Raw genomic sequence first — 12,606 nt, 5'->3', positions numbered from 1 at the left:
TACGTAATAATAAAACAATAGATAACAATGATCCAAACTAAATGTTAGACTAGTGTTCACTTACCAAGTTAGATCTATTTCTTCTTCCCCGGGTATTCTCCCTACTATCCTACTCCATGTCACTCCTTTCCTTATCTCCTTTTTGCTGACTCTTCCTGTTCCACCATGTCTGCCCATGTACTCTTCCCTGATGTAGTTGCACTACTTCCGACACTATTTGGACTTTGTTTTGGTGTTACTTGCGGAATTAGCCCTTTCCTCACCATTTGTAATGGCTCAATTCCCTGTAGAACATTCATACTTTTCGTTTTCCTAGCATCCGTTGACTGTGGAATTCCTTTCATCTCCAAATTTGTTGTCGTTGCGGTACCCAGATTCGTTCGTCCTCCTCCCCTAGCCTTCGATTTCCTACCCATTTCAGCTTTCGCTGAGAGAGAATCACATTCTTAGAGAGAGAAAAAACAACTATGAAGTTTACACTGTCAACATAAAATCACCTATAAAACAACTTCAAATTTTAGATATGAAATCCTCTCAATATCATGTTATTTATTGATATATAATTCGCTCAAACGAAGAAAACAAGAAGAAGATGCCAAATTTTGAAGGGATAAGACACAACTATCCTTCTAAACTATGAATGAAATCCTCGAGACACCTTAAGTAAACTAAGGTCCTATAAACCTATTAACAAAATTTTCTTTGGTGATTTTGTACACCTTTTTGGCTTGACATTCAAACATCTCCACGCGCCTCAACTACGCGGAGTCACGGAGTGTGCTACATAAGCCAAAAGGTGTACAAAATTACAAAAAAAAAAATAAAATTTGGGGGAGGGGCGGAGAGGATGATAAGACCTTAGTGTAGTTAAATATATCTCTAAAATGTCGGTCATAGACTAGAAGTTACATGTGACTTATCCCAATTTTGAATGACAAAAGTGCCGAATAATTACTTATAGTAATAACTAACTTATATTTTCATGTCACAACTCAATTCATCGGGCCTTGCGGACACCCACTCTAACATCTAAGTAGGAGAACCCTCATATCCAATAGTTTGAACATGTGGATATTTTAAGAAAATAAAGATAACTAGTGCGAACAAGACCTTTATAAATAACCTTTTTCGTATATACTAGCGTTAAAACTTGTGAAGTAATTTTAATAACTCACACGGAGCTAGTCTAAACATGTACAAGAGCTTCTAAGAGTATAACATCTTAAATAAAAGACACAACTTTCACCATACGGAAGGAAGAATAGAAGCTACTGGAGAATATCTTCGTCTTCCCCTAATGAAACATCACCAATCCTACATCCAAACTATGTCAAAAAGCTATAGCAAGAGTAGTTACAGACACATGTATTGGTAGACTTCATCGGTCAACTCGATGCCCACCACATAACATAAGAAATCAATTAGTAAAAATCATGAATTAACCACTCGCTTCTCCACCTTACCCTTTTGTTGAATGCCTTGAATCGGACCCGTTACAAACAGAAAGGACGGGCGTAGCTTAGCACTATATATAGACGCTATGGCAAACCCTATTCTGTAATTCTGTTCTTGCCTCTCCTTAATAAAACTGCTCTCCCTCTTCCCGTGGACGTAGCCAATTTATTGGTGAACCACGTAAATCTGTTGTCTTGTTTTTCGCGTTTATATTTTCTCGTATTATCTCGAATTCCGCATAACAAATTGGTATCAGAGCCTCTCGGTTAATCGGTGTTCTTGGAGAATTCGAGATGTCTGCTTTGAACGTGAAAATCGACAAATTCACAGGGAGGAACAGTTTCAGTTTATGGCAGATCAAGATGCGGGCTTTGTTGAAACAGCAAGGTTTCTGGGCGCCGTTGTCGAAAGACAAGAACGCCGTCGTTACTCCTGAGATGGCGATTCTGGAGGAAAAGGCGCATTCGACGATCATGCTGTGTCTCGCGGATGACGTCATCACGGAAGTCTCGGATGAAGAGACTGCTGCTGGTCTGTGGTTGAAGCTGGAGAGTTTGTACATGACAAAATCTCTAACCAACAAGCTGCTTCTGAAACAACGTCTATTCGGTTTACGAATGGCTGAAGGTACACAACTCAGGGAACATTTAGAGCAATTGAATACTTTGTTATTAGAATTGCGTAATATCGATGTGAAGATCGAGGATGAAGATGCTGCCCTAATTCTGTTAGTATCTCTCCCAATGTCGTTTGAGAATTTTGTTCAATCGTTCATTGTTGGGAAAGATACTGTGTCGCTGGAAGAAGTCAGATCGGCCCTTCATAGCAGGGAATTACGGCATAAGGCTAACGGCACAAGTACGGACATACAGCCTTCCGGTCTGTTCACCAGTAGCGGAAAGGGAAGGAAAAACGGCGGAAAGAAAAATAAGCCGATGTCGAAGGGTGCAAAGCCAGATGATGTTTGTAATTACTGCAAGGAGAAGGGACATTGGAAATTTGATTGTCCGAAGAAGAAGAAGCAATCGGAAAAACAATCAGTTTCTGCTGCTGTTGCTGAAGAAGACACCAATTCTGAAGAAGACATTGCCCTAGTTGCGGATGAGCACACTCATCATTCAGATGTGTGGGTTCTCGATTCTGGGGCATCCTATCACATCTGTCCTAGGAGAGAGTGGTTCACGACTTATGAGCAGATAGACGGAGGCAGCATCTCGATGGCCAACAGTTCTGTCTGCAAGGTGGTTGGGACAGGCTCGATCAAGATAAGGACACATGACGGTAGCTTCTGCACATTGAACGAGGTCAGGCACGTTCCATTGATGACGAAAAATCTGATATCTCTCAGTTCTTTGGACAGCAAGGGATTCAGCTGGTCGGGAAAAGATGGAGTCTTGCGGGTCTGGAAGGGTTCAAATCTGATTCTGAAAGGTGTCATGCGTGGTACTTTGTATTTTCTACAAGGTTCCACGGTTACAGGTTCAGCCCATGTTGCATCGTCAGAAGTTCACCAGGAGGATATGACTAAGTTATGGCACATGAGACTTGGTCATATGGGTGAAAGAGGGATGCAAATTCTGTCAAAGGAGGATCTTCTTGCTGGTCATAAGGTTAAAAGCCTAGAGTTTTGTGAACATTGTGTCTTTGGAAAACTACATCGCAACAAGTTTCCAAAGGCCATTCACAGAACAAAAGGCACTCTTGATTATATCCATTCTGATTGCTGGGGTCCATGCCGTGTTGAGTCTTTGGGAGGCTGCAGATTTTTTGTGTCCATGATTGATGACTACTCAAGGATGACTTGGGTGTACATGATGAAGCATAAAAGTGAAGCTTTCCAGAAGTTCAAGGAGTGGAAAATTTTGATGGAAAATCAAACAGGGAAGAAGATCAAGAGGTTGCGAACTGATAATGGGCTGGAATTCTGCTGGTCTGAATTTGATCAATTCTGTAAGGATGAAGGGATTGCTCGACATCGTACAGTCAGAAATACACCACAGCAGAACGGTGTAGCTGAGCGGATGAATCAAACACTTCTGGAGAGAGCAAGGTGCATGCTCTCTAATGCTGGGCTAGATAGAAGATTCTGGGCAGAAGCGGTTAGTACAGCTTGCTACTTGATTAACCGCGGACCACATACAGGCATACAGTGCAAAACACCTATGGAGATGTGGTCAGGAAAAGTTGCTGATTATTCAAATCTGAAAGCTTTTGGTTGTACGGCTTACTATCACGTCAGTGAAGGTAAGTTAGAACCAAGAGCTAAAAAGGGAGTATTTGTGGGCTACGGAGATGGAGTGAAAGGTTTCAGAATCTGGTCTCCAGCAGAAAAGAGGGTTATTATGAGCAGGAACGTTGTCTTTGATGAAAGTTCTCTGCTTAGAACCATTGTGAAGCCTACAACTACGTCAGAAACTGGGAGTCTTGATAAACAGGTGGAGTTTCAAGTCATTCAGAACGAGAGCGATTTGAAAGAACCTGAAGAGGAGGATCAAGAGCCACAGACAGAAACTGATATTCCAGAATCTATGCCATCAGATATCCATCGGAGTATAGCTCAAGATCGGCCAAGGAGGGTTGGAGTTCGGCCACCTACGAGGTATGGTTTTGAGGACATGGTGGGTTATGCACTGCAGGTTGCTGAAGAGGTAGATACATCTGAGCCGTCTACTTACAAAGAAGCCATTTTAAGTTCTGATTCTGAAAAATGGTTTGCCGCTATGGGAGATGAGATGGAGTCCCTACACAAGAATCAGACATGGGATCTGGTCATACAGCCTTCGGGGAGAAAGATTATTACTTGCAAATGGGTTTTCAAGAAGAAGGAAGGGATATCACCAGCAGAAGGAGTCAAGTATAAAGCCAGGGTTGTTGCCAGAGGTTTCAACCAAAGAGAGGGAGTGGACTACAATGAGATCTTCTCACCAGTGGTCAGACATACTTCCATCCGAGTGTTACTAGCGATAGTTACACATCAGAATCTGGAGCTTGAACAACTTGATGTGAAGACAGCGTTTCTACATGGAGAGTTGGAGGAAGAGATATACATGACTCAGCCGGATGGTTTCCAAGTTCCAGGGAAGGAAAATCACGTCTGCAAGTTGAAGAAGTCCTTATATGGACTTAAGCAGTCTCCAAGGCAGTGGTACAAAAGGTTTGACAGCTATATGGTGAAGTTGGGATATACTCGGAGCTCATATGATTGTTGTGTCTACTACAATAGGCTCAAGGATGATTCATTCATCTATCTGGTGCTTTATGTAGATGATATGCTGATAGCTGCAAAGAAGAAGTATGACATTCAGAAGCTGAAGGGTTTACTTAGTGCTGAGTTTGAGATGAAGGATCTGGGAGCCGCTCGGAAGATTCTAGGGATGGAGATCATTAGAGACAGAGAGAGAAGGAAACTTTTCTTGTCACAGAGAAGCTACATTCAGAAGGTCTTGGCGAGGTTTGGCATGTCTTCATCTAAGCCTATTGATACCCCCAGTGCTGCCAATATCCATCTCACTGCCATGTTCGCTCCACAGTCAGAAGAAGAGAAGGAGTATATGTCACGAGTCCCTTATGCCAGTGCCGTAGGAAGTTTGATGTATGCTATGGTCTGTACAAGGCCAGATTTAGCACATGCAGTCAGTGTAGTGAGCAGATTCATGGGACAACCAGGGAGAGAACATTGGCAGGCTGTGAAGAGAATTTTCCGGTACCTTAGAGGTACATCTGACGTTGGTCTCATTTATGGAGGTGATACTCAGTGCTTGGTTACTGGCTATTCTGATTCTGACTATGCTGGAGATGTTGACACAAGAAGATCGATGACTGGCTATGTGTTTACCCTTGGAGGATCTGTCGTCAGTTGGAAGGCAACTTTGCAACCTACAGTGACTTTGTCTACTACGGAAGCGGAGTACATGGCCTTGACAGAGGCTGCAAAAGAAGGGATTTGGCTGAAAGGGCTGGTTAGTGATCTTGGTCTGCATCATGATCAGGCTACGGTGTATTGTGACAGTTTGAGCGCAATTTGTCTAGCCAAGGATCAAGTCCATCATGAGAGAACCAAGCATATTGACGTAAGGTATCATTTTCTGAGAAGTGAGAAGAGAATCAAGGTGAAGAAAGTAGGAACTGCTGATAATCCTGCTGATATGTTCACAAAGCCGGTTCCACAGAGCAAGTTTCAACACTGTTTGGACTTGCTCAACATCAGAAGCTGTTAATTGCCCTGCGGGGCAATTCTGAGGAAGAGGGGGAGGCCTGGCACTATCATAGTGCGTCTGAAGAATCTGTTCGGAGAATTCAAGTCAAGGTGGAGATTTGTTGAATGCCTTGAATTGGACCCGTTACAAACAGAAAGGACGGGCGTAGCTTAGCACTATATATAGACGCTATGGCAAACCCTATTCTGTAATTCTGTTCTTGCCTCTCCTTAATAAAACTGCTCTCCCTCTTCCCGTGGACGTAGCCAATTTATTGGTGAACCACGTAAATCTGTTGTCTTGTTTTTCGCGTTTATATTTTCTCGTATTATCTCGAATTCCGCATAACACCTTTCTTAGAAAACAATTCTTTAATCACTAACCGGCTTCTCAATCAACTTATTCTCCTGGTTCGTGATCATAGCCTAAAACATGATACCACCTTCATGAAACCCAAATTTCACCCACGAGCACTTTAACTAACCGCTCATTACTCACTCTTACTTTCTCGTCACCTTATCAATCATGGTCACATAACATACCACTACGAGTCCCTTTCCATTAACGTCAATTGCTTCCTCCAAGGTGAAATTCACCTAAGCACACTTCCTCACAAATGCTACCTCTACTTCCTTTCCGTAATTGCAACACCCGAACTATCTAAACTATACATTACTCGTAATTGAGCCCTTTGGCTCTCCACTATACCCCACGAGTTCACTCAACACAACCTACCATAAACCATCACAATATATAACCATAAGTGCAACATATATGATTCACTCAACCATAACATCATATGCGGAAAAGAACATATACAACAACCTCGATATGAAAAGCAATAACGTATTTCACAATCCTCAATTATCACAATTATGTCAAGTAGTTGGTCCTCTCATGGAACCCAAACTCAAACTGTTAGTGTACCGAAACGTGGTACCTGATCCCATAGTTATGACGAAACGTGGCAATTCAATCCTATTTTTATGTCAGAACGTGACAATCCGATCTAGTTAGTTATACCGGAACGTGGCAGTTTAATCCAAGTTATTTATGCCGGAACGTGGCAATCAGATCCATCACGCCACAATCATAAATACAAGTATATTTTCAAGTCATACAATCACGAGAGATTCATGACATATAACATCATTCATTTATCTCATTTACAACAAGTTTGAATCAACAATGCAGCATTCACATACATACATGCATGATAATGAAGCAATAACAAGAACACATCACAAAATCATAGAATCACAACCATAACCTACATTGGGTGCCTCGTACGCACCGCATGCAAATCCTAATTCAACCACACTCGGCCCTACCTCGTCGTCTAGGCTTCTTTCTAAGGTTTAAATCATACATCGTTTGGTGCATGAAGGTCTACGCATAAATCCTACCATTGATTCACGTATATTATGAAGTAAGCACAAATTCAAACTACTCAATTCATAAAACCTAGCCTACCTGGGCGCCAAGTAGTTGCACGGAGTTATTTACTTTGATCCTATTTTCCAGGCTTCGTGACGCTGAATTCGGCCAAGAATCCACAAGATAGTGCCATCCTCACGCTAGAAATCTGCCTCTCCATCCTTCCTAAGCTTAGAGCAACTTTTCTAAGGTTTCTAGGGTGTTTTACGACTTATTTAGGTATTGTAGAAAGATGGAGAAAATAAGATTTCTCGCAATTCACGTTCTGTCTCGCTGATCCTGCTTTGACGCCAACTTATTCCGCTTTGGCGCCGCCGCCCCAACAACATCTTGCCCGCTGTGGCTGGATAGTGAGAGAAATATTTAATTTGTCTTAACTTGATTCTTTTTCCATTGGCTAGTTAACAAAGTCGTCCATTTGGAGTATACTGCTCGTACTTAGATTCCACTAGACAAACTGCAGCAAAAGGCCTAGGATTTCCCATTTATTCTCTTAAATAATAACGATCCTAATCGTTACATTTGAGTAGACTATTTTTTGTGTAAGAAATTTAACACAATAGGCATTTTGTCTAATTACTAATTATTTTAAATTTTTAATAGAGATAGCACCTAATATTAGTTAGGTGTATAAGGCTAAGTTTTTACCAAATACTATCATTGGCTTGCCATTGGTCTAATTTCTTTGTTTTGCAATTGTCTAGTTGATAACACCTATTATTTGTCTTTCGGCAAATAAGGTAATAAATAATTTTACTCAATTTTAATTAAGTTATCCTTCATTTTTCGTTTAATATCACTTAATTGACACTCCATTAACTAAAATAGTAACAATAGATCTTGCAAGGCATTAAAACAATATATTATTGTCTAGTTTTTTTTTTTAAATTTTTTTTTATAACTGTTGTATTTTGAAATAAATTCAATTCACCAAAATGACTAATATTTTGGTACCGACATATAATATAATAATTTTTTTTCCATACTTACTGTTATATATGTGACAACACATTATAAACATATATTTTATATCAACTTAAAAAAATGATGCTTAAATGATGTGATTTTTAATTTGATTGGGTATTACATGTCTCCCAATATTTAATTCTATTTGACTTCATAATCTAATTTTAAACCCAATACACGGTTGACGTGTATGTCGTTCCTATGATTTGAAGAAATTTAAAATAAGAAAATGAAACTTTTATTTCTACAAATGATTGGACAACATTAGAATGATTAGCATGATATATTTATATAAGTTCTTCTTTTAACTTTAAAGGAAAACCGATAGTACTCTATCGTCTTTTGTTATAATTCACACCTTATCCTACTTTTAAAATGACTCCACCCTAACTTCTTTAGTTTTAAGAGTCCGTTTAAATTTACTTAAAAAAATAGCTTTTAATTCAAAAATAAAAAGTCAAACTTAAATAATTTTTAAATTTAAAATAAAAAGTAGGAAAAAACCTACTTCTAATAAAAATTGATGAAGAATATTTTATGTATGTTTTCTCACATCACCATAATTAGAAGTTTGTTCTCATACAAAATATGTGTTGTCTATACATTTCTCAAGTATGGAGATCAGTTTTTGTTTTAATGCTTGTACAGTGAAAATTGTGATCAGCAATTGGATCAAACAGTAGCCCCAAATGATTGTTTTTAAGTTTAATTCGGTTGTAAACGTATGAATAAAAAAATAATATAAAGATGAAGATAAGAAGAAAGAATATAAGATAAGAGAAATAATATCACTATTTATAGTATTACACTGATGAATACTAAAGGGTGTCATAAACATGACATTAAACCTTGAGAATAAAGAAATTACTATCCAATGAGGAAATAAACATAGGGGTTCTGGTCCATGACCACATTATCAATAATATTACCATCCATAAAAGAGGAAATTAACCTAGGAGTCATGGTCATCCATTTAACCACATTATCAACAAAATTACTACCCATAAAGGACGGAATTAACCTAGGACCTATGGTCATCTATTTAACCATCAAATTAATTACAACACTCTACTTTTGATGACCTTTCATAGATAATATGCCTCTTAAAACCTTACTCGGAAAAATCCTATGGAAAAGAAATCTAGTGAAAGACAACAAAGTATACATATCTTGTAATAAGTGTTGGGTTCTAAAGGCGTGAACATGAAATGAAGGGTTGCCACTCTCTTGAAGGCTTGTGACTTTGCCGAAATCTGTGACCTTTAGTTGTGTCTTTTCTAAATGATTGTGAACGTTTGAAAGGTTGTGTCTTTTCCAAAGGGTTGTGACCTATCTGAAAGGTTGTCTTATTTCCAAAGAGTTGCGACCTTTACCCTTTGCTGTCTATCTCATTTTTCTGCATCATATTGTTCCATCCCTTGCATACATTTCTTACAAAACAAAATCGATCAATCGTGTCTGTGTGTGATTCGTTGCTGTCATTTTGAGTTCGTTGAAATTATTGAAGTTTGAGAAAGAAATCCATTTTATCTTTGGAGGAATTAATCGATAACCTCGGGTATTTGAGAGATTAAATTTCTTAAGGACACACAGTGAGTTCTGTGGACTCAGATAGTTCTTTGTGTTTTTCTTTTCATCTTTTATTTTTTCTGGTTTGCTAATCTGAATACAAGAGATAAGAATACGCATTGTTTGTTGTTTCATCAAAAACCTTGTCAGAGTAACAATTGGAATAAAACCTATGCCAAGAAAAAAAGACTGCAACACATAGTTAATAACTCCTCGCGATGCAAACATCATTTCATTTCTTAGAGACGATGAATTTCAATCTTGAACCACCAGTTTTTTAAATGTTGAGGTCCGTAATGCTTTAGTGAGCAAATCTGCTAAATTATTAGATGGGAGAATTCGTTGAACATCTATTTCACCTTTCTTCTCAAGATCATGAGTAAAAATAGGTTGGGTTGCATTTTATCCATACTTAATACATTTCAAGTACTGACTGCATACCTTTGCTGATATAGATTCTGACGATCATCATCAGGCCTGCAGTTAGTTTGTATGTCTAATCAGTTAGCAACATCATTGGTGTGTGCTCATCTCCTCGAGGACAACCTTATTTTTCTTTTAATATTTGATTTTAAGTTTCATTTAAGTTAGTTAGGTATTCGTCCTATCAACTCATAGAAGTAGAGACTTTCAAAAAGTCAATCAGATTCCTCCATGTTATGTTATCTTCCATATTTTGTCGAATCTCAGTATTTTGGGCTCCATCCAGATATTTCTGTTTTAGCTTCAGCATGTGTATTTCAAATTTATGTTGATTTTTCCAATCTTAGTGTTATTTCAAGAGGTTAGCTTGAGGTCACTTGTAACTCTAAGCACCGTGTAACATCTAGTGATTGTCTCAACGCATAAAAAAAATTGGTATTAGAGTATTAGGTGAAACGACCCACTAGGTCGTTTTAAGAATTAGGACTGTTCTGACTCTTCTCGTAAAATTTAAATGATAATTTTAAAACTATTCAGTAGCTATGAGTTTTTAATGATGAAAATTTTATTGAATAATTAATATAGTAAATAGTTAGTGGGACAAGTCCATAATTCATATAAGGGGAACTTTCACATATAGCAACTAAAAAATAGCCTAATTACTCTCCATAGCAATAGTTTAATAATTACAATTCGTAGCTACATGTTATAGGGATGAGAGATGCGAGCGAGACTGGGAGAGAGAGGAGAGAGGCAAGAGAGAGGGGCAAAAAGTGGGAGAGGTGAATTGTATATATATATATTGGTTAGATAATTGTATATTATACATATGTATTTTTATATATGACAAGAGAGATCGGGAGAGAGAGGAGATAGGCGAGAGAGAATGGAGAGGGAGGAGAGATGCGAGCGAGAGAGTGCAGAGAGTGAGAGAGTGGGAGAGAGGTGAATTGTATATGTATATTGGTTAGATAATTTTATATTATATATATGCATTTGTATAAAAAGCAAGCGAGATTGGGTGAGAGAGGAGAGAGGCGAGCGAGATTGAGAGGGGGAGGAGAGATGTGCGCAAGAGAGGTCAGAGAGTAGGAGAGAGGTGCATTGTATATTATATTGATTAAATAATTATATATTATACATATGTATTTGTAAATTATAGCGATTATACATATACAAATGTGACTAATTATACAAACTCAAAGTCAGCGCACATAATTAATGTATAATGTTAGTCTTGAGTGTTAATTATAACAAACTATAGCAATAATGAACAATAAGTAGTATAAGTTTGCTTAACCGCATAATTTTCCCTTTATTTACCCTTTTATATTTCGCCCATGAATTAAAATAAGTTAGAGTGGTTAAAAATTGTTATATCATAAATTGGGGGAAAACAAAAATAAGAATAGTCGATCAGCACGTCGCGTCTGAGAAGAAACCCTTGTTCAGACAAAACGATACAATGTCTCTCAAGACTTTAAACTTTGAGTTGAATACTTTTGCAATATGTATTACGATGACTTGATTAGTTGTCATTTTTATATTAATGAGGCGAGACGAAGGTAGTATCTGTCAATGGGTTTAAAGTGTTAGCCTATAATTTCCTTATTTAGTTAGGTATTAAAAATGGCAGGGGACAACATCAGGAGTCAATCATTAGGCAATCATGCCAATGATTGGCATTTTGTAGATACATTTTAGATATTAGACATTTTGTTTACAAAATGGATTTTAGGAAAAAAGGGTCACGTTGCAGACTTGCGTTGCTTTGCCTAGTGTTATTAATTGGTGAAATTGATTCTTATTTTATTCATTTACCAAACCAAGATACTAGTTTGAATATATTAAGATAGGTAATTAATTATAGGGTGTATTATATTAGATGACACCATTAGAATTATGTTATTTGGAGACCAGACTCAACCTAGGCTTAAAATTTATGAATATGAGACTTTACATATAGTTGGTAGACGATTCATGAACTAGATTATAAGTTATTGGTGAGTCTTGAGTTTAGGATAGACATATAACATATGAGTATCTATGGATTTGTTTACTTATAAATATTGCGTAATTGGTAGATTGGGACGTTCTGAAGCTTTGCGAAAACAGAAAGAAAAATATTGAGGTTTTGTGATACGTGTTCGGCATTCAAGGTATGTTAAGACTTTCAGACTTTGTTGAAGGATATTTTCCTAAGTAAAGATTAAAAACCAAAATAGACAATGGTAAAGGGCGAAATATGGAGATCTCGTACCAATGGTGTGACGGACATTGATACAAATATCGGTGTCATAAAGGAAAAATTTATTACTATGGTTGTAATTTGAGAATGCCAAAGTTTATGGACATTAGCTGATGTATTGTTGAGTTGAATTCTTTGTGTGACTGTGTTCTTATTTAAACCCGTATATTTTTATTAGTTGAGGTGGTTATGTATTGTGTTGATATTTGATTGATTGAGATGCATCATCATCCCCTCATTTTGAAACAATATTGTGTACATGCATTGACATGAGATTGAGTATAAGTTGGGCACGTGGAGATTGTCCGTGCT

Source organism: Solanum pennellii, chromosome 7 (assembly GCF_001406875.1).
Source record: "Solanum pennellii chromosome 7, SPENNV200".
In the NCBI taxonomy this organism is placed as follows: domain Eukaryota; kingdom Viridiplantae; phylum Streptophyta; class Magnoliopsida; order Solanales; family Solanaceae; genus Solanum; species Solanum pennellii.
Note: the sequence above shows the minus strand (reverse complement) of the source record.